This window comes from Oncorhynchus nerka, linkage group LG19, assembly GCF_034236695.1.
Source record: "Oncorhynchus nerka isolate Pitt River linkage group LG19, Oner_Uvic_2.0, whole genome shotgun sequence".
In the NCBI taxonomy this organism is placed as follows: Eukaryota; Metazoa; Chordata; class Actinopteri; order Salmoniformes; family Salmonidae; genus Oncorhynchus; species Oncorhynchus nerka.
This window is the reverse complement of record NC_088414.1, coordinates 8,283,984-8,308,037: the sequence shown is the minus strand read 5'-3', so window position 1 is coordinate 8,308,037 and position 24,054 is coordinate 8,283,984. Positions and strand designations below refer to the sequence as shown.

At 40.2% G+C, this 24,054-nt stretch overlaps 1 pseudogene; it reads right to left on the bottom strand.

Annotated features, from left to right (window-relative positions):
* Positions 1 to 24,054, bottom strand: part of LOC115147158 (microtubule-associated serine/threonine-protein kinase 1-like) — a 166,558-nt pseudogene that overhangs the window by 29,671 nt on the left and 112,833 nt on the right.

The following is a 24,054-nucleotide window of genomic DNA, read 5'->3' as shown; positions in this document are numbered from 1 at the left end:
ACATACACTCAATAATACAGTAGAAACAAGTCTATATACGATGTGAGCAAATGAGGTGAGATAAGGGAGGTAAAAGGCAACAAAAAAAGGCCATGGTGGCAAAGTAAATACAATATAGCAAGTAAAACACTGGAATGGTAGATTTTCAGTGGAAGAATGTGCAAAGTAGAAATAAAAATAATGGGGTGTAAAGGAGCAAAATATATAAATAAATAAATACAGTAGGGAAAGAGGTAGTTGTTTGGGCTAAATTATAGGTGGGCTATGTACAGGTGCAGTAATCTGTGAGCTGCTCTGACAGCTGGTGCTTAAAGCTAGTGAGGGAGATGAGTGTTTCCAGTTTCAGAGATTTTTGTAGTTCGTTATGTTACAGCCATATTCTAAAAAAAAATCCCCCCCTTCATCAATCTACACACAATACCCCATAATGTCAAAGCAAAAACAGTTTTAGACATTTCTGCAAATGTATAAATAAAAAAACGGAAATATCACATTTACATAAGTATTCAGACCGTTTACTATGGACAATTCCTTTGACCTCATGGATGGGTTTTTGCTCCGACATGGAGTGTCGACTGTTCGAAGCTTATATAGACAGGTGTGTGTCGTTCCAAATCATGTCCAATCAATTGAATTTACCTCAGGTGGACTCCAAATCAAGTTATAGAGACATCTCAAGGATGATAAATAGAAACAAGATGCACCCGATGTCAATTTTGCGTCTCATGGCAAAGGGTCAGAATATTTATATAAATGAGGTATTTCTGTTATTTATTTGTAATAAATTTGCAAAAATGTCTAAAAAACTATTTTGGTTTGTCATAATGGGGTATTGTGTGTAGATTTTATGAGTAAAACTTAATTTTTATTATTATTTTTAATCAATTTGATAATAAGGCTGTAACGTTACAAAATGTTTAAAAAGTCAAGTGGTCTGAATACTTTTCCCGACGGCACTGTATACAGTACACCAAAACTACCTCGTATATGCGCATATCGACTCGGCTATATACACGGGGTACCAGTACCAAGTTATCGTTACTCATTGTGTATTTATTATTACTTTTCTATTATTCCTCTATTTTATTTCTCTCTGCATTGTTGGGAAAAGCAAACAGTGGCCTAACATGACGTTACCTGCCTGGTCTGTGGCAAAGACTGTGAATCATCACAATAAAGACTCTCTATTCAAATCAAATGTGTTGAGTGAGGGTAGAACAAAAATACCTTTCAGGCTATTTGTGAAAGACTGAACCCTTGAACCTGCCTGTGATTTATAGATCTGTATAAAAGAGCCAGTCAGAAGACAGTGAGATCCTGCCTTCGCTTCTCAAAAGAACCGTTAACTGTCTGCATCAGACTATAATAGCACCAGAATTTGGTTTTATTGTAAAAAATATATAAATCTATCAATATTCGTATTTCCTTTGTATCCCACATTTGTTATGATGTCTGTCAGGTACTTACCAAGAGAAAGCAAAATGATGACCCAGTTGAAGTATGAATTACTTTCAGGAAATTGTTAAACGAAACAACAAAAAAAACATCTTATTCCTGCAAGCATGATAGTTGAGCAGAGGTACTAATAGAACATGCATTTCCTTATTACCTTCGTGCAAAGGAGAAGTGGGCTGAGGCACTAGGAGAGAAGTTTCTGGGGCTGTCTAGAGGACTCGTTCCTGTTGTTCAGAGGAAAAGCAGACAAACAAGGGAAGATTAGAAGTTTAAAAAATAATTTTAAAAAACATTTCATAAACCTGAAATAAAAGCATTTGAAATGAATGAAGTTAATAATAATAATAATAGAGCATAGAATCAAACCTATACCAAGAGAGAGTTGGTCTAAGCACTGTCACATTGATATGAAAAACCATAGAATCAAACCTATACCAAATTGAGAGTTGGTCTAAGCACTGTCACATTGATATGAAAAACCATAGAATCAAACCTATACCAAATTGAGAGTTGGTCTAAGCACTGTCACATTGATATGAAAAACCATAGAAAGTCTAATAAACCAGCATAGATCAATTCAATTTTTTCATCAATTTACTCTTAGCTATTTATTGTACTTATACCGCATTTTAGATTTGATTGTGTTTCCTTGTCTCTTATCTGATGGAGCGTAATCTAGGAAGACTGAAAGCCTATCAAATGGGACTGCTCGGCTTGAATCAGTAACTACGTAATATTAACAATCTACATCGGCTTCGAATCATCGGGAGACACACAAGAAATGTCACACACAAAAAAAACGTCTAATTCTTTAAAATTGCAATATAACGTTTACGTGCAATTGTCCCAACCAATGAATAATTCATTTTTTACCCCCCTCAGGTGTCGGTCAAAAAGCAAAAAGAAGTGTGAAATTACCCATCTTTAAAAAAAAAAAGAAGGTCTTTGTCGACAGAGGAATATCTCAACAGACAAAGACAATTTATTTAAATGGCAGCTGGTTCTCATGTGTTGTAAAAGCAGCACACACAAAACAGCTGAATATCAAACATCTGAAAGCTACGAGGCAGCAGTGTACAGTACTTTCAGCTCAAGGAGCTAGGGGAAGAATGGACTTCTGATTTGCTTTACAAATGTGCTAGTTGTAAGGCACCACAAATGCATGACAGGTACTGTACTCTAGAAATACATGAAAGGTACACTACCTGCCTAGCACTAGCATGCTGATTAAAACTAATTATTAAAAATGTATGGATTGAATGTGGAATAAAGACCTGTGGGCTACATGTGTACAGGGACAATACAATCTACTGTAAGAGTTGTCTATAGGCTAATACCGTATTCTAAATAGCTATGTAAATGAAATGGCACAAACAAAGACAGTCTGGGTGAAGACATCTGGCTATAAAATACACATTTTCTGCCATCCATAAGGTGATGGTTATAGCCCTTAGCTAACAGACGCGAATATTCGGGGTCTTGGGGTTTTATTCCAGACCTTAATGTCCCATAGTGGAGCCTGAAGCGTCCTCTACCAGGGCGGCCCTTCAAATTATTCCTCTATCCCTCTCTCTCTCCAACCCACCATCCATATGGACAGCGTGCACTTATTACCCACAGCCCTACAGTTTTGTGGCTACTGCCTCAGGCTACTCGACACATCAAACAGCGGGGCTTACCCCAACGACAGCAATTAGGCTTTGTGTTCACTCACCGATAAGGTGAAGAACCAACCATCGGTTCAACGTTAATTAGACATAATGAACTCTGTAGCCGAAGGGGGGACAGTTAATAAACAGTTAATTAACTAAGGCCAAAGATGTCCAACCCCTGCGACGAGTCTGACGATAGCGAACGGGCTTTGCAGTACTGGGGTAACAATGGTGGTACTGGGGAACAGAGCGAGGCTAGTTAGATGGTGATGAATGTCACCTGTTTAACTGTGGTGTAATTTAATCACAACTGATGAGCGTTAATAAATAACCACCAGAATGGGACAGAATACACCTGAGGAAAAGGAACACTTAACCCAATCCAGATGGAGGTCAAGTCCATTATTTGAGATTAATCCTGTATAATCAAATTCTAACAGCCATGTAGACGCAGGATAATATAGATGAATTTGATGTGTTTCGAGAAAAGGTACCGGGATTGCTTATTTAAACAGTAGCAGTCGTAATAGAGTACGCGGAGCAGACTTAATCTAAACCAAATACTGTTTATGATTCATACGTAGAAAGAGTTCACTAACGATCCAGAATTCTTAATAGCTAAACTCAGCAAAAAAAAAAGAAACGTCCCCTTTTCAGGGCCCTGTCTTTCAAAGATAATTCGCAAAAAAACAAATAACTTCACAGATCTTCATTGTAAAGGGTTTAAATCAAATCAAATGTATTCATATAGCCCTTTGTACATCAGCTGATATCTCAAAGTGCTGTACAGAAACCCAGCCTAAAACCCCAAACAGCAAGCAATGCAGGTGTAGAAGCACGGTGGCTAGGAAAAACTCCCTAGAAAAGCCAAAACCTAGGAAGAAACCTAGAGAGGAACTAGGCTCTGAGGGGTGGCCAGTCCTCTTCTGGCTGTGCCGGGTGGAGATTATAACAGAACATGGCCAAGATGTTCAAATGTTCATAAATGACCAGCATGGTCGAATAATAATAAGGCAGAACAGTTGAAACTGGAGCAGCAGCACAGTCAGGTGGACTGGGGACAGCAAGGAGTCATTATGTCAGGTAGTCCTGGGGCACGGTCCTAGGGCTCAGGTCCTCCGAGAGATAGAAAGAAAGAGAATTAGAGAGAGCATATGTGGGGTGGCCAGTCCTCTTCTGGCTGTGCCGGGTGGAGATTATAACAGAACATGGCCAAGATGTTCAAATGTTCATAAATGACCAGCATGGTCGAATAATAGTAAGGCAGAACAGTTGAAACCGTTTAAACACGGTTTCGCATGCTTGTTCAATGAACCATAAACAATTAATGAACATACACCTGTGGAATGGTCTTTAAGACACTAACAGCTTACAGATGGTAGGCAATTAAGGTCACAGTTCTGAAAACCTAGGACACTTAATAGGCCTTTCTACTGACTCTGGAAAAACACCAAAAGAAAGATGCCCAGGGTCATTGCGAACTAATTTGCCAGAATTTTATGTAATTATGACATAATATTGAAGGTTGTGCAATGTAACAAGAATATTTAGACTTCGGGATGCCACCCGTTAGTTAAAATACCGAACGGTTCCGTATTTCACTGAAATAATAAACGTTTTGTTTTCGAAATGATAGTTTCCGGATTCGACCATAGTAATGACCCAAGACTCGTATTTCTGTGTGTTATTATGTTATAATTAAGTCTATGATTTGATAGAGCAGTCTGACTGAGCGATGGTAGGCAGCAGCAGGCCCGTAAGCATTCATTCAAACAGCACTTTCGTGCGTTTTGCCAGCAGCTCTTCGCAAGCACAGCGCTGTTTATGACTTCAAGCCTATCAGCCTAATGGCTGGTGTAACAATGTGAAATGGCTAGCTAGTTAGCTGGTTGTGCGCTAATAGCGTTTCAAACAACACTCGCTCTAAGACTTGGAGTAGTTATTCCCCTTGCTCTGCTTTTGTGGAGCGATGGGTAACGCTGCTTCGAGTGTGGCTGTTGTCGATGTGTTCCTGGTTTGAGCCCAGGTAGGGGCGAGGAGAGGGACGGAAGCTATACTGTTACCCTGGCAATACTATAGTGCCTATAAGAACATCCAATAGTCAAAGGTATATGAAATACAAATGGTATAGACAGAAATAGTCCTATAAATACTATATTAACGAAAACCTAAAACCTCTTACCTTGGAATATTGAAGCCTCATGTTAAAAGGAACCACCAACTTTCATATGTTCTCATGTTCTGAGCAAGGAACTCAAACGTTAGCTTTTTTACATGGCACATATTGCACTTTTACTTCTCCAACACTTTGTTTTTGCATTATTTAAACCAAATTGAACATGTTTCATTATTTATTTGAGGCTAAATTGATTTTTATTATATTAAGTTAAAATAACTGTTCATTCAGTATTGTTGTAATTGTCATTATTACAAATATATATATATATATATTTTTTTATATTTTTTTTATTATTATTATTATTATTTTATTTTTATTTTTTATTGGCCGATTAATCGGTATTGGCTTTTTTGGTCCTCCAATAATCGGTATTGGAGTTGAAAAATCATAATCGGTCAACCACTAGTCTGGGACCTGTTGGATCGGAGGATGAGGGCTAGGGCCATTCCCTCCAGAAATGTCCGGGAACTTGCAAGTGCCTTGGTGGAAAAGTGGGGTAACATCTCACAGCAAGAACTGGCAAATCTGGTGCAGTCCATGAGGAGAAGATGCACTGCAGTACTTAATACAGCTGGTGGCCACACCAGATACTGACTGTTACTTTTGATTTTGAACCCCCCCACCCTTAGTTCAGGGACACATTAAATTTATGTTAGTCACATGTCTGTGGAACCTGTTCAGTTTATGTCTCAGTTGTTGAATCTTGTTATGTTCAAACAAATATTTACACGTTAAGTTTGCTGAAAATAAACGCAGTTGACAGTGAGAGGACGTTTCTTTGCTGAGTTTATTTTACTGAAGAAAAGAGCAGTTAACAACATGCCAAAGTAAAATGGGTACTGTAGGCACACACTCTCTTACCAAATGTACATTACCGTCACTACGTATCACATAGTAAAATGGGTATGTAGGCACACACTCCGGCTTTGCCATCACCTAAATGCCAAAACGGTTACAACCACTGCAACTAACATGATAACTGGAAATAACGGTCTTACCAAATGTACATGTACCTGCAATACGTTTGTGCCAACCAGTGAAATTCTCCCATAGTTCAGCCCTGTCATTACCGTCACTACGTCTCACATAGTTCATCTTAAGGAATGAGCTCTCTAGCAAGGCAAGAATGTCTGACTACGCAAACAGAAGGCCGTTATCAGTGTTTGGCCTGTCAGGAAATAAAACACCCAGGCTGGAATAGATTAAATCCACCCTCTCCTCCCTGTGCATTTCCTTTGTGAGGCCTGCCACTTCTTGATCCATTACAATCACAATCCCTGCTGGTTCCAATGCCAGCGCTCCGATAGCACAGAGCACTCACCCTTTTTAACAATTGGCATCAGAGACTTGTCTTTGGCTGTACCACGAAAAGCCTATCGTTTACTCAAGCCTGCTTTTGCCTTTTGTCTTATGTGCAACCCAACTATAATGTGCTGATTTATTATTGTTCACTACACTGTCAATGTTTTTCAGTATGATTCTGAAATAATGCAGTTAGACTGCCTTCAGTTTACAGTTTGGACCAAAGTAGCCTAGACTCACTTGCGTCTGGACACCAGGCTACAACCAAAACTTTCCTAAAATAGTTGTACCATCAGAGAGATGTGCTGTATTTCGCCTTACATTATTTTCAGTTTAGTTTCAGTTTCAATGAAAGCATTTGCCATTATAATAAAAAATAATTGGAAAAGATTTCTTGCAGAAACAGCTAGTTTGTCACTTTTGTTGTAGAAGACAGGTTGCTAACATTTCAGACAGTGTGTTGTGGTAAAGGTCTACAGAGAGAGCGAGACAGAGGAGGATCTTGCGGGTGGCTAATGAATCAGAAACAGATTGCACTCCTGAAGAGTGCCGTTTCCAGACTGCTTCTGCATTTACCCACAGACAATGGCCTTCATTCAGGGGTAGAACACTCTGGCCAACCAAAGCCTCTTTGCAAGCACAACATTCATTCTGTCTTTTACTCAATCGGACACTTCCTGTACTGTACTGTACAACAATTATTCACACACAGACAAGCCTTACCTGTATGCGATGAGAGGGGGGAGTGAGGTCGCGGAAGCGCCGAAGACTGACCACTTCCTATCAGGCTTTTTCTGTTGCTCGTCCTGCAGCTATGAAAACACAGACAGTAAGAGGTTAGACAGCTAAACTGGTGAGAAAGAGGCAACAAAGCCTCATTGTCAGCCAGTGAGTCAGAGTGCTTTATTGTCTAAGTAAACATGCCAGATGTAATCGTAGCTACTTAAGATGCACTTGACATTTCACTGCACCAATACATCACTCTCATCCACAAAAATGACTTTCAGTACACACTGTAAAAGAAAAACATTAAAGACATGGAAACTCTTCAACACTTTTTCCCTCGTTCTTAGATTGATATAGGTTAGCACTTGGAGTATGATGAAGTTGCCCTAGATGCCATTTCCCCCCTAAGGGAAGGCTAGGGCTGGAGCAGAATAAGGTGACCCTACATCTGTGGGGAACTTCTACCTAGAGCTTTGCAAGTCCACATAACCCAATTCTAGAGGCCCAGATCTCTCCTATAGGTCAATGTGACCAACCAGATATTCCCCTATAGGCCAATCTGCCACAGAAGGTACCACCAAATAATCTCCTATAGGCCAATGTGACCCACCATGGCTGCGTTAACGCACGCAGCCTAATTCTGATATTTTTCCACTAATGACCAATCACATCAGATTTTTTCACATCAGATATTTTTCAATGCTGATCAAAATACCAATTAGTGAAAAAAATGACCATAATTGGGCTGCCTGTCTAAACTCAGCCCATGTCTCTCCTATAAGCCAATGTGACCAACCAGATATCTCCTATAGGCCAATCCTGTCCTAGCAGGCCCCAACCAGCAGGATCCATTAAACATCATTATAACCCCAGAGCACTATATGACCAGGCAGTCTCAGCAACATGAGTAACGGATTCATCATGAAAAAAGTCCTCATTAGTGCCTCTGGTTAGTCGAAGATGGGCCTTGTCTGTGGATTATTACACACTGCAGACCTGATTCTACACCCGGAGGAAGCTAAAAATACTGCACAGCTGGTAGTGAGCAAATTCAGTTAACAGTGACTTTCATGTAGAAAGAGGTAAGTGATGATTCTATTGGGGAAAGTCAATTTGCATATTCATTGAACACACAAAATATAGGGCTAGTCAGGGCCGGCACAATTACCGTATACCTGTATAACTGACGGTTATGGATGAAGACAGGCATGAAAATAAAATAACCGTCATAACCATAAAAACTCTAACGATCAGCTGACTGAAGCCCCATGTCCATTCACCAATATGTGACTGCAGCTGACTTCGCTATCGTTGCCAGCTAGCAAGATGTTGAAGAATTACACCTACACAACGCATGTCTCAAGGCTTAAAAATCCTTCGTTAGCCCATCTCCTCCCCTTCATCTACACTGATTGAAGTGGATTTAACAAGTGACATCAATAAGAGATCAAGCAAAGCTTTCACCTCAATTACCTCGACACCGGTGCCCCTGCACATGGACTCTGAACCGGTACCCCTTGTATATAGCCCCGCTACTGTTATTTACTGCTGCTCTTTAATTATTGTATTGTATTGTTGGTTAAGGGCTTGTAAGTAAGCATTTCACTGTGTTTCACCTGTTGTATTTGGTGCAAGTGACAAATACAATTTGATTCGTCTGGTCAGTCGATGTCATGGAAAGAGCAGGTGTTCTTAATGTTTTGTATACTCAGTGTATTTTCACAACAGACATCAATACCCACATCGCGCTGCAGTATATAGCTTTCCCAGATGACATAGAATGAGAAAATAACCCATTCCTTAAAACATGGGACAATTCACTGCAAGGTCAGACCTCAATGACAATGCGCAACCTCCAGCTCAGCAGAGAGCCATGTCGTTTCACAGAGAATTAAGCTGACATTGAAGCACATTTCATACAGTGCGAATAGAACTAGACATCTTGTCCATTTCAGTGTTTTAGGATAGGAGCTGAGGCTTTGATAGAGAGCGAGTGAGAGTACGGCGCAGTAGTGTGCCGCATCATGGCTAGATGACAGTGTCATTCCACAGACGAGCATATAGAGGAGTCGGTGTGTCACACACACGCACACTGGCTGTCTGTCAGGTCTGTGGCGAGGCAGCTGCTACAGTTGACATTGCACCAAGGGGTGCTCCGATCTTAATGCTCTCTCAGTGAGGAGTCACTGCCATGTGAGAGGATTGCATTAGGTGTGCTTCAGGCATTCACCCCTTCTCCTCTGAACACTAGCCATTTTTCTGCTGTAGGATTTTCAACATAATGGCTCAATTCCAAATCTACCCTTGGCACTTCACATAGATCTGAAAGGCTTTGTAGAATCAATCTCAATCTTGTACTCCTATAGACTAGGTGAGGGAATAACTACATTGTTTAAATTCAGCCATATTTCCACTTCAATATGGCTACCATTGTTCCTGTACCTAAGTAGGCAAAGATAACTGAACTGAATGACTACCGCCTCATAGCACTTCTGTCATCATGATCTGCTTTGAGAGGCTAAGCAAGGACCATATCACAGTCACCTTACTGGCCACCCTAGACCCATTTCCTTTCTTTTTATAAATTCTACCCACTTATCTCCCAAATTTCGTGGTATCGAATTGTTAGTAATTACTATCTTGTCTCATCGCTACAACTCCCGTATCGGCTCGGGACAGACGAAGGTCGAAAGCCATGCTCCTCTGAAACACAACCCAACCAAGCCGCACTGCTTCTTAACACAGCGCGCATCCAACCCGGAAGCCAGCCGCACCAATTTGCCGGAGGGAACACCGTGCACCTGGCAACCTTGGTTAGCGTGAACTGCGCCCGGCCCGCCACAGGTGTCGCTGGTGCGCGATGAGACAAGGACATCCCTACCGACCAAGCCCTCCCTAACCCGGACGATGCTAGGCCAATTGTACGTTGCCCCATGGACCTCCCTGTCACGGCCGACAGAGCCTGGGCACGAACCCAGACTCTCTTGTGGCACAGCTAGCGGTGCGATGCAGTGCCCTAGACCACTGCGCCACCCGGGAGGCCCTACACCCTAGACCCATTTCAGTTTGCACACCGACCATACAGGTCCAGAGATGACGCAATCGCCATTACACGGCCCTATCCCATCTGGACAAAAAGAATACCTATGAAAGAATGATTTTCATTGAATCATGACAGCCTAGGACAGCTTAAGACATCCACATCCGGCTTCTTCGTCTGAGACCAACCACCTAATGACCAACCACCTAATGACCAACCACCTAATGAAACTGAGGAGTATTTATGTCTGTAATAAAACCCTTTTGTGGGGAAAAACTCATTCTGATTGGCTGGGCCAGTCTCCCAAGTGGGTGGGCCAGTCTCCCAAGTGGGTGGGCCTATGCCCTCCCATGGCTGTGTCCCTGCCCAGTCATGTGAAGTCCATAGAATAAGGCCTAATTAATTAATTTCAATTGACTGATTTCCTTATAGGAACTGTAACTCAGTAAAATCTGACATTTTGGCCGGTTGCGTTCATATTTTTGTTCAGTATACATCTCAAAAGCTGTTAGAGGTGCCAATGTGAGTAAGTCAACTATAGTTTGTTTGAATTTGTGAATATTCTAGCTCCTTGCACATGAAGGAACCATTGCATCTCCTTCCATGTTATCATAGGGACGCTTTTGGTGGAATTTGCATTTAAGTGAATCAATAGCCACGTTATAAATCAGCAGAATCCTACATTTATTTGTGGGCTTAGAGAACTCACTAAACTCACTTCCAATACATCATCCACAGGAGTATGCTGTTTGTTTGGCTTGGACACAGGCCCCCATAATACCACATGCTTTTTGTCTGATTATACCAAAGGACAATAGGATTTCAGAGACACGGCAAAATAATGGAATTGCTTTCACAGAGCCACCAGTGTGACATGGTCATAGAGGATAGAGAGAACGTTTTCTAACGAACAAGCCAATTTATCTTTAAGTGTTTGCTCATGTGCTTCAATGGAGGCTGGCTGATGAATAACAATGATGATAAGGTTCCGTCTTACACAGCTGATGAATAACAATGATGATAGGGTTCCGTCTTACACGCTGATGAATAACAATGATGATAGGGTTCCGTCTTACACGCTGATGAATAACAATGATGATAGGGTTCCGTCTTACACGCTGATGAATAACAATGATGATAGTTCCGTCTTACACGCTGATGAATAACAATGATGATAAGGTTCCGTCTTATGAATAACAATGATGATAGGGTTCACTGATGAATAACAATGATGATAGGGTTCCGTCTTACACAGAATGATGAATAACAATGAATGAACAATGATGATAGGTTCCGTCTTACACGCTGATGAATAACAATGATAGGGTTCCGTCTTGATGATAAGGTTCACAGATGATAAGGTTCTGATGAATAACAATGATGATAGGGTTCCGTCTTACACGCTGATGAATAACAATGATGATAGGGTTCCGTCTTACACGCTGATGAATAACAATGATGATAGGGTTCCGTCTTACACGCTGATGAATAACAATGATGATAGGGTTCCGTCTTACACGCTGATGAATAACAATGATGATAGGGTTCCGTCTTACACGCTGATGAATAACAATGATGATAAGGTTCCGTCTTACACAGCTGATGAATAACAATGATGATAAGGTTCCGTCTTACACGCTGATGAATAACAATGATGATAGGGTTCCGTCTTACACAGCTGATGAATAACAATGATGATAGGGTTCCGTCTTACACGCTGATGAATAACAATGATGATAGGGTTCCGTCTTACACGCTGATGAATAACAATGATGATAGGTTCCGTTCCGTCTTGATGATAGGGTTCACGCTGATGAATAACAATGATGATAGGGTTCCGTCTTACACGCTGATGAATAACAATGATGATAGGGTTCCGATGATAGGGTTCCGTCTTACACGCTGATGAATAACAATGATGATAGGGTTCCGTCTTACACGCTGATGAATAACAATGATGATAAGGTTCCGTCTTACACGCTGATGAATAACAATGATGATAAGGTTCCGTCTTACACAGCTGATGAATAACAATGATGATAAGGTTCCGTCTTACACGCTGATGAATAACAATGATGATAAGGTTCCGTCTTACACAGCTGATGAATAACAATGATGATAGGGTTCCGTCTTACACAGCTGTCTTCAACTCTGGAATGAATAGGAATTACGAAAAAAGCGCTGCCTCACAAGATATGACTTGAGATGGACAAACAGTTGTCATTAAGTCAGCATCGTTTAGATTAGACATTATAAGAGGGTCATACATGCTTATGACAAGTCTTACAAGCCATGATAATAATAATAACCACATTATCCTTGTTCAGACTTACCAAGTGGTAGAGCATTAATAACGGTTTGAGAGAGAAGATCAAAATATGACGTCACACATTATGTCTACGGATAAAACAGTGAAATTGGTTGGCATTACCCTTATGTCGGGGCGGTAAGGGTAGCCTAGTGGTTAGAGCGGTGGACTAGTAACCGGAAGGTTGCAAGTTCAAACCCCCGAGCTGACAAGGTACAAATCTGTCGTTCTGCCCCTGAACAGGCAGCTAACCCACTGTTCCTAGGTCGTCATTGAAAATAAGAATTTGTTCCTAACTGACTTGCCTAGTTAAATAAAGGTAAAAAAAATAATAAATAAAAAAAACTCAAAGGGATTTTCACCTATGGAAACTCCTGGTCAGTCATGTGGCCCGGTCCATTTCACAATGGGCAGGGCCATTGTGAAATGTCAATCAGGAGAGCCTAGACCAAAACCAAAGAACCATCAGAAGAAAACTAAACCCAAGGCCTATCTTGGCGGGGACAGAGAACTGCTGTCATCAGGTGGGGACAGAGAACTGCTGTCATCAGGTGGGGACAGAGAACTGCTGTCATCAGGTGGGGACAGAGAACTGCTGTCATCAGGTGGGGACAGAACTGCTGTCATCAGGGTCGTATTTATTAAGGAACAGCGTAGCAAACGTTTTTCAACAGAAAACAAAAACAAGCGTTTCTTATTGGACAAATTCAAGTAAGTCCTCCCTATTTCGGGTACGTTCTTCCATTTGGTGCCATATCAATAAGACCCAGGATGTGGCTCCCAGCCATGAAACATTCATCAGGATAGCCAACTGAATAATATCCGGTTCCCATGTGCTCATTCAACGAGGATCAGGTTTAACCCAGTCTATTTACACCAAGAGAGTGCCACACTTCTGCCCAGTGTACACACCCACAACGGCCCATCTCTGCACACACACACCCCTAAAGTACACTGCACACACACCCCTAAAGTATTGTGATTGAACATCTGCTCAATCTACTCCCGAAGTCCCCCACTCTGTGTCCCCATTCTCATAGAGAAAGTTTACCCCCACAAAGCAACAGTCTTTAACTGGAGAGGCAGTGACAGGGCTAGGCAACGGCAACATGATTCTAGCTAGCGTATTGTATTATGTCAGTTGGATGGTGGTATGCTTTGCCCCTACACAGTACAGGCTAGGCTATATTAGGGATATTGTGCCACTCTTGGAGTACAAATGGACATTGACAAAGGCTTCTCTAATGTTGAAAGTCAACACCCATTTTAGAATGACAGCCTTCATCAGTGTTATTTTCCTTTGACATGGTATACAGCTCAGAATGACAGATTTGAAAGGGGGAGAGAAAAGTAAGAAACGTGATTGTCTAATGATGCTTCAAACTGGGGATAAAGGAGCCCTGGGCAAAGATGATGCAGAGAAAGTAGGCCAGTGCTGACTGTAAGCTGTGTGCTGCATGCTGCAGATGTATGAGATTCCTGGAACAGCTCAAGTCTCAGTGATATGCAAAACCCGTCCGTCGTAGACTCATTCACTGGCGCTGTTGTTCTCCATGTGAATTCGGCACTTCGCTAGCTAGCCAGCCATCGGTCTCTTCCGCAATGGAATTTAGCGGGTTGTTTTGCGTGAAAAAGGTAATGCCAGGTTTAGGAGCTGTGACAACATGTGACCCGTTTCAGAAAGCAAGGCGTATGTCGCCGTCGCTACTTCAAAAGGAAAGGCATTTTAAATTCTTATGGCTGGGGGCAGTATTGAGTAGCTTGGATGAATAAGGTGCCTAGAGTAAACTGCCTGCTACTCAGGCCCAGTTGCTAATATATGCATATTATTAGTATATTTGGATAGAAAACACTCTGACGATTCTAAAACTGTTTGAATGATGTCTGTGAGTAAAACAGAACTCATATGGCAGGCAAAAACCTGAGGAGAAATCCAACCAGGAAGTAGGAAATCTAAGGTTTGTGTAACGGCTCTCTTCTATCTCCTCTGACGAAGAGGTAGAACAAGGATCGGACCAAAATGCAGCGTGATGATGATTCATGATATATTTTAATGAAGGAAAAACTATACAAGCAGAGACTACAAAAGTAATGAAATCCGAAACAGCCCTATCTGGTGCAAACACAAAGACAGGAACAATCACCCATCAACACACAGTGAAACCCAGGCTACCTAAATATGGTTCCCAATCAGAGACAACGAGAATCACCTGACTCTGATTGAGAACCGCCTCAGGCAGCCAAGCCTATGCTAGACACCCCTACTCAGCCACAAACCCAATGCCTACAAAAACCCCAATACGACAACACAATAAACCCATGTCACACCCTGGCCTGAACAAATAAATAAAGAAAACACAAAATACTAAGACCAAGGCGTGACAGTTTGTAGTTTTTCAACTCTTTGCCTATCAAATATACAGTGTCTATGGGGTCAAATTGCACTTCCTAAGGCTTCCACTAGATGTCAACTAGTTGGGCCCAAGCTTGCTGTACAACATTAAAACCTATTCAGTCTGTCTACAAACAGGCTCGCGAAGTGCTTGATAGGAAGCCCAATAGCCATCATCACTGTTACATCCTCAGAAAGCATGAGCTCCTGAGTTGGTAACATTTTTGTGCAATACACCGACGCATGTCTTGTCTTCAAGATCCTAAATGGCCTGGCTCCCCCTCCACTCAGTATTTTTGTTAAACAGAAAACCCAAACCTATGGCAGCAGATCCACACGGTCTGCCATGAGAGGTGACGGTATAGTTCCCTTAAGGAAAAGCACCTTTAGTAAATCCACTTTCTCAGTGAGAGCTTCCCATGTCTGGAATACACTGCCATCAGACACACAACTGCACCACATATCACACGTTCACAAAATGCATGAAGACATGGCTAAAGGTCAATCAGATTTGTGAACATGGTCCCTAGCTGTGTATTGCCGCTTTTCATGTTGTCAGTTGTCTGTAGCTTGTGAGGTGTGGAAACACTTTGTTGCTTTTATGAATTTTGTCTTGCTACTTTTTGTTCTATGTTGCTCTGTCTGTGTGCTATGTCTTGCTTGTCCTATTTTGCTCTGTGTGTGCTCACTGCTCAATGATGGTCTATATTGTAATTGTTTTAATAACCTGCCCAGGGACTGAGGTTGAAAATTAGCCGGCTGGCTAAAACCGGCACTTTTACTGAAACGTTGATTAATGTGCACTGTCCCTGTAAAAATAAAATAAACTCAAACAGTCTTTAGAACCTTGTTTGATGCTTCTACTGTGAAGGAGGGGGGAATGGGAGCTGAATGAGTCGGTGGTCTTGCAGAGTGTCATGAGCTGACCACGCGGGTTCACATGAGTTAGCTTGAGTTCCATTGCATTTCTGAAGACAAAGGAATTCTCCGGTTGAAACATTATTGAAGATTTATGATAAAAACATCCTAAAGATTGATTCTATACATCGTTTGACATGTTTCTACGAACTGTGATATAACTTTAGACTTTGAACTACGTGATCGCACATTGAGCATTTGGATTACTGGGCTAAACGCGCGAACAAAAAGGAGGTATTTGGACATAAAATATGTACTTTATCGAACAAATCAAACATTTATTGTGGAACTGGGATTCCTGGGAGTGCATTCTAATGAAGATCAAAGGTAAGTGAATATTTATAACGCTATTTATGATTTCTGTTGACTCCAACATGGCGGATATCTGTATGGCTTGATTTGTTGTCTGAGCGCCGTACTCAGATTATTCCATGGTGTGCTTTTTCCGTGAAGTTTTTTTGAAATCTGACACAGCGGTTGCATTAAGGAGAAGTGTATCTATAATTCTATGCATGATAGTTGTATCTTTTATCAATATTTATTATGAGAATTTCTGTAAATTGATGTGGCTCTCTGCAAAATCACTGGATGTTTTGAAACTACTAAACATAACACGCCAATGTAAACTCCGATTTTTGTATATAAATATGAACTTTATCGAACAAAACATACATGTATTGTGTAACATGAAGTCCTATGAGTGTAATTTGATGATAAAATAAAGTTTTTAAAAAATCTGGCACAGTGGTTGCATTAACTTTGACCGGAATTTGTCGCGTTTGATAACCTAAAGACACAGACTTCCAAACCAAACGATGTTTTTGGTAAGTATAACTCCTTCCAGGTCTTCTGATGGAAGAACATCAAAGGTAAGGGAATATTTATGTGCTAAATTTGGGTTTCGGTGGACTCCAAGATAGAGACGTAATGCTAATTTCTGAGCGCCGTCTCATATTATAGCCTAGTGAACGAATTCTGTAACGTTAAAAATAAATGTAACACAGCGGTTGCATTAAGAAGAAGTGTATCTTCCTATACATATGTAGAACATGTATATTTAGTCAAAGTTTATGATGTGTATTGCTTGTTATCTGACGTTATCTGACGTTATCTGACGGAGCTATCATCATTTCTCCGGACATTTGAGTAGCATTTATTGAACATGGCGTCATTGTAAACAGAGATTTATGGATATAAATTGCATATTACTGAAAAAAACATAAATGTACTGTGTAACATGTTATATTACTGTCATCTGATGAAGATTTTCAAAAGGTTAGTGAATTATTTTTCTTTTAATCCTGCGTTTGTTGATTGCATATTTTGTTCAACTTGGCTATTCAAATTAGCTGTGTCTTTGGTGGTGGTTTGACATAAATATGTGCTATGTTTTCGCCGTAAAACATTTTAGAAATCTGACTTGCTGGGTAGATGAACAAGGTGTTTATCTTTCATTTGAGCTATTGGACCTGTTAATGTGTGGAGGTTAAATATTTCTAAGAATATTTTTGCGTTCCATTGCGCCACGTTCCAGCTGAACGTGGGAGGGTTCTCGTTCAGAAATGGGTACCATAACCCCCTTCTGGTTAAAATAAATAGTTTACCTTTTACGATCTTCGTCTGTTTGCAATCCCAATGCTCATTGTTACACAATGAATGATCTTTTGTTTGATAAAATCCGTTTTTATAGCCTAACACGAAACATTTTGTGAACCGAATTATTTATTTCTGGAGAAACCTAACTTGATTATTTAGCAGACATCACTTGCTTATATTCAGTCAACATATATTTTAAGAATATCATGGAATATAATTGAACATTGTCGTTTCTCCATGCTTGTCTCAGAGTGAAATGTTGCTGAAATAGACGTCCACAGCGGGAAGACTATATATGACGATATTTGAGATGATTTTGTATTAAAAATAACACCAGTTAACGATTGTAATCTGAATAAAGGCCCAAATATAGCCCCGCTAATAGCCATAATGACGCTGTACAACGTGACCATGTGTTTGAAAGAGTATTTTCCAGTAGGAAACTATTTGTTTGCCTTCATTTGACAACTTTGTTCCAATATTTCTGCAATTCATTGATAATTATTCCCATAATGATTTGTTATGGATGCATAACTAAATCAACATCTGCATTTTGAAAGAGTTTTTATCATTTTAATACTGAAAGCATAAAGATGCTGATGAAGATGTACAGTATATGCTTTTACATTTGGATAATAAAGCATTTTGAAGATATAAGCCACCTGCATTTGTTTATTAGGCTACTGTGCAGTCTGACAAGTAAACATAGCCTAAAATACATATTGTCGTAAACATGGGAAAGTGCCTAATTCCTTACCTAAGGGAGAGCAGGCCATTTCTAGACTTTCTCGGTGACCTCAAGTACCTTTAATAATGGCTGTACTAGAGAATGTGGAAACGCGGGAGACTGGGGTTCAATTCCCCGATGGGGAGGAAGGAGTAGGCTGTCCTTGTAAATAAGAAATTCCATATGGTATTTCATAGTTGTGATGTCTTCACTATTATTCTACAATGTAGAAAATGAAGAAAAACCCTGGAATGAGTAGGTGTCAAACATTTGATTGATACTTGCTTAATTAATTAGATTAATATTATGGTGTTTCTATTCCAAGAAAAATGAAAAACCCTCTGGGTTTGCGTTAGGATGGAATGGAAAATATGACATTGTACAACATGACGGTCGGCAGTACAGTACTGGGCTATTTAGCTAAAGAATCCACATGTCTTGCAGGCAGGGCACGTGGGAGACCAGACGGGGTTCAACTCCATGACGGGGATTAAAGAGTAGGCTGTCGTTGTAAATACAAATGTCTTCTTAACTGACTTGCCTAGTTAAATAAAGGTTACACTAAGAGCATAACATTTCTGCACCCTCATTTTCTAATTATAGTCTAACCAATACCCAAACAGAGATTCAGTCAAATAAAAAATTTCATTGATTTATCAAGACCAGTCCCCATGCCCGTATTAGAGCAGCGCAAAATGGTGCTAAAATAGAATTTGAAGAAAAAGCATAAAACTATTGCTTCTAACTACAATATGCTCTTTAAATAAATAAGTCCTACACCACTTTTAACAGCACATTACTCAACACTAGTGAGACTCATATCGCATACACTATATAGAAAAATATGACATGACTCTCCCCCAATAATTACATAGAGGATATTTCTGTAATTCAGTGATATTTATTCCCATAGTAATTCGTTATGGATCCATAACTAAATAAACGTTGGCATTTAGTTTGAACGTGCAGACTGGCACTAAGAACAGAACAGCAGGAACGTTTCCCTAGTCAGCGCCATTATTAGTAATATTTTGGAGATTATTTTGTTTTCAAATAATGTAAAATGAGTGAGAAAAAGGCCATTATTGAGTGAGACATTGTGACTAATTTGTTATTTAGAATGATCTATTTCTGTTTTTAGAGGGAGAACAACCAAAAACCTAGTCATGGGAGGCACAGTATTGAACCAGCATCTGCAGCAACACAGTGTCTTAGACCGTTGCACCACTCAGACAAGGTACAACGTGACCGGTCGGGAGAGGCCTAAAGTACTACAGTAAGAGCAAAAAAAAAATAATAATAATAAAAAAAATAACCTTACTGTAACAGTTTTAGTAAGTAATACAGAGGTCATGAACAATTATCAGTTTCTATTTAGGCTTATGTCGCCCATTCATTGTCAGAGACACAGTAGGACCCAAAGCATAATCAGTGATCTAACTCCCCCTTGCACTGGTCTGGAGCAATGAAGTGGTGACGCGGGGTACCATAGTAAACCACATATTACCTCTAAGTCCCGTGGCATAAGCTCACAACTTCTAAAGGAGGATCCACTGTAGGCCAAGGACTAGATAGTGTATTTTTACCTGAAGTTTTACCTTACTGTAGGCTACTACTTTTAGTCTTGAATCTTTGGTTGTGTACTACACTACTCACTCTGTTTAGCACATGTGAATCCTTAAAAGAGATGCTTGGGGCTAAGGTTTAGTGTGAGTGTGAACGATGCTGAGTGGGTGTAGACAAAGAAGAGCTCTCCAGTACATGTACCAAAACAATCAAGGAACATTTTCTCAAGTTTATCAACTTTCAAAGTAGAATTACTTTCTATTGTTCCTCAACTTCAGTGTATGATATACCATTTTCTATAATAATTTAAAAAATCATCACACATTTAGTCTTCTTTGAGAGAGGCAACAAAGGAACACTGCTGAGAGACAAATTGTGTGGAAATCGCTCTGCATTTGTCTTGAAAGTTGTTGTGCTGTTCGTACACTCTATTATATGAATTTCCTGCATTCACTAGCTTTTAGTTCAGCAAGGCTTTAAAATTCATTTCCTTAGTTTAGAACACTGCTTTGCTTTCCAATCCGAGAATATCCAAAGCCTTTCTTATCTTGACCCCATGTCAACAACAAGAAGTCATGATTCCTCTCATTTTTTTTTTACGTCTTCGAGCTTTTGCTTCCTTGTCAAGTGAGCTGACATCAGCCCAATATACAACAGACAGGCACAACACAGAAAGGAGGGAAACCGACAGAGAGCTCCAACAGTGCAGTAATACCTAACAATACACACATCCCCAAAAATGTTTAGAAATTCATTAAGAAATAACAGAATGTCATATATCAGACATGGCTCATTCTGTTATTTCATCTATTACCTCTAATTCCCGTGGCATAAGCTCGCAACTTATTTTCAGAATGAGCAATGTCATATACATGACATGACATTGCTCATTCTGTTATTTCATCTATTACCTCTAATTCCCGTGGCATAAGCTCGCAACTTATTTTCAGAATGAGCAATGTCATATACATGACATTGCTCATTCTGTTATTTCTTAATTAATTTCTAAACATTTTTGGGGATGCAAAAAAAAAAATGGTGTGAGACAGACAGTATAGAAAAGGTGTGTATAGCAGTAGTTATATAGGATCAGCCTTAACTAGAATAAGGTGTATACACTATATATACAAAAGTATGTGGACACCTCTCAAAATAGTGGATTTGGCCATTTCAGCCACACTCGTTTCCGACAGGTATATAAAAATCGCACACAGCTATGCGATCTCCATAGACAAACATTGGCAGTAGAATGGCCTTACAGAAAAGCTCTGACTTTGAATGTTGCACCGCCATAGGATGCCACCTTTCCAACAAGTCAAATTTCTGCTATCCTAGAGCTGCGCTGGTCAACTATACATGCTGTTATTGTGAAGTGGAAACGTCTAGGAGCAACAAAGTGGTAGGCCACAAGCTCACAGAATGGGACCGCTGAGTGCTGAAGCGCGGTCAACACTCACTACCGAATTCCCAACTGCCTCTGGAACATCAGCACAAGAACAATTCGTTGGGAGCTTCATTAAATGGGTTTCCATGGCCAAGCAGTCGCACACAAGCCTTAGATCACCATTTGCAATGCCGAGTATCGGTTTAAGTGGTGTAAAGCTCATTAAACACTACAGCATACAATGACATTCTAGATGATTCTGTGCTTCCAACTTTGTGACAACGGTTTGGGGAGGCCCTTTCCTATTTCAGCATGACAATGCACATATGCACAAAGCGAGGTCCATACAGAAATAGTTTGTCGAGATCAGTGTCGAATCATTTGACTAGCCTGCACAGAGCCCTGACCTCAACTCCATCAAACACCTTTGGGATGAATTGGAACGCGAATCGCCCAACATCTGTGCCCAACCTCACTAATGCGCTTGTAACTGAATGGAAGCAAGTTCCCGCAGCAAATGTTCCAACATTCAGTGGAAAGCCTTCCCAGAAGAGTGGAGGCTATTATATCAGCAAAGAGGGGGACCAACTCCATATTAATACCCATGATTTTGGAATGAGATGTTCTACGAGCTGGTGTCCACATACTTTTGCTCTTGTAGTGTGCATATGAAGAGGGTAAAATAGTATGTAAACATTATTAAAAAGTGACCGTTGTTCAGTGATGATGTACCGTTCCTTCAGAAAGTATTCCCAACCCTGGACTTTTTCACGGTGGGATTAGAATGGATTTAATTGTAATTTTTGTCAACAATCAACACAAAATATTCAGTAAAAAGTGAAAAAGCCAAAGTGGAATAGAAATTATAACATTTGTAAGTATTTAACCCCCTGTGGCAATACATGTTAGGATCACCTTTGGCAGCGAATACAGCTATGAGTCTTTCTGGGTAAGTCTCAAAGAGCTTTGCACACCTGGATTGTACAATATTTGCACATTCTTCAAAAAATTCTTCAAGCTCTTAAGTTCAAAATCGAATTTGTCACATGTGCCAAATACAACCTTACCGTGAAATGTTTACTTACGAGTTGGTTGTTGATCATTGCTAGACAGACATTTTCAAGTTTTGCCATAGATTTTCCAAGCCGATTTAAGTCAAAACTGTAACTAGGCCACTCAGAAACATTCAATGTCGATTTGGTAACTCCAGTGTATATTTGGCCTTGTGATTAAGGTTATTGCCCTGCTGAAAGGTGAATGTGTCTCCCAGTGTCTGTTGGAAAGCAGACAACCAGGTTGTCCTCTAGGATTTTTCCTGTGCTTACAGTAGTTATATACCGCTTCTTTTTTATCCTAAAAAAAAAAACTCCATAGTCCTTGCCGATGACAATCATACCCATAACATGATGCAGCCACCACCATGATTGAAAGTATGAAGAGTGGTACTCAGTAATGTGTTGTGTGGATTTGCCCCAAACATAAGACTTCGTATTCAGGACATAATGATCATTTCTTTGTCGCATTTTTTACATTTACTTTAGAGCCTTATTGTAAACAAGATGCATGTTCTGTACAGGCTTCCTTCTTTTCACTCTCAATTAGGTTAGAATTGTGGAGCAACTACAATGTTGTTGATTCATCCTCAGTTTTATCTTATCACAGCCATTAAACTCTAACTTATAGTCACCTTTGGCCTCATGGTGAAATCCCTGAGTGGTTTCCTTTTTCTCCTGGAACTAAGTTAGGAAAGACGCCTGTATGTTTGTAGTGACTGGGTCTATTGATACACCATCCAAAGTATAAATAATAACTTCAACATGCTCAAAGGGATATTCAACGTTAGCTTTATTATGCTTTTTTTTCACCAATAGGTGCCCTTCTTTGTGAGGCATTGGAAAACCTCCCGGGTCTTTCTGATTGAATCTAAAGTCACTGGTTGACTGAGGCACCTTACTGATAATTCTGTGTGGGGTACAGAGATGAGCTAGTCATTCAAAAATAATTTGAAACACTATTATTGTGTTTGTGTTACTATCACTCACAGAGCGAGTCCATACAACTTATTATGCGACTTGTTAACCTCTTGAACCTCTGGGGGCAGTATTTCATTTTTGGATGAAAAACGTTCCCGTTTTAAACAAGATATTTTGTCACGAAAAGATGCTCGACTATGCATATAATTGACAGCTTTGGAAAGAAAACACTGACGTTTCCAAAACGGCAAAGATATTGTCTGTGAGTGCCACAGAACTAATGCTACAGGCGAAACCAAGATTAAATTTCATACAGGAAGTGAGCCAGATTTTTGAGGCGCTGTGTTCCAATGTCTCCTTATATGGCTGTGAAGCGCAAGGAGAGAGCCTACACTTTGTCGTTTCCCCAAGGTGTTTGCAGCATTGTGACGTATTTGTAGGCATATCATTGGAAAATTGACCATAAGAGACTACATTTACCAGGTGTCCGCTCGGTGTCCTCCGTCGAAACTATTGCGTAATCTCCAGGTGCGTGCATGTTTCCATTTTGAACAGAGGAGAAACCAAACTGCCACGAGTGACTTATCATCGAATAGATATGTGAAAAACACCTTGAGGATTGATTCTAAACAACGTTTCCCATGTTTCTGTCGATATTATGGAGTTAATTTGGAAAAAAGTTTGGCGTTGTAATGACTGAATTCTCAGGGTTTTTTCTTAGCCAAACGTGATTAACAAAACGGAGCGATTTCTCCTACACAAATAATATTTTGGGAAAAACTCAACATTTGCTATCTAACTGAGAGTCTCCTCATTGAAAACATCCGAAGTTCTTC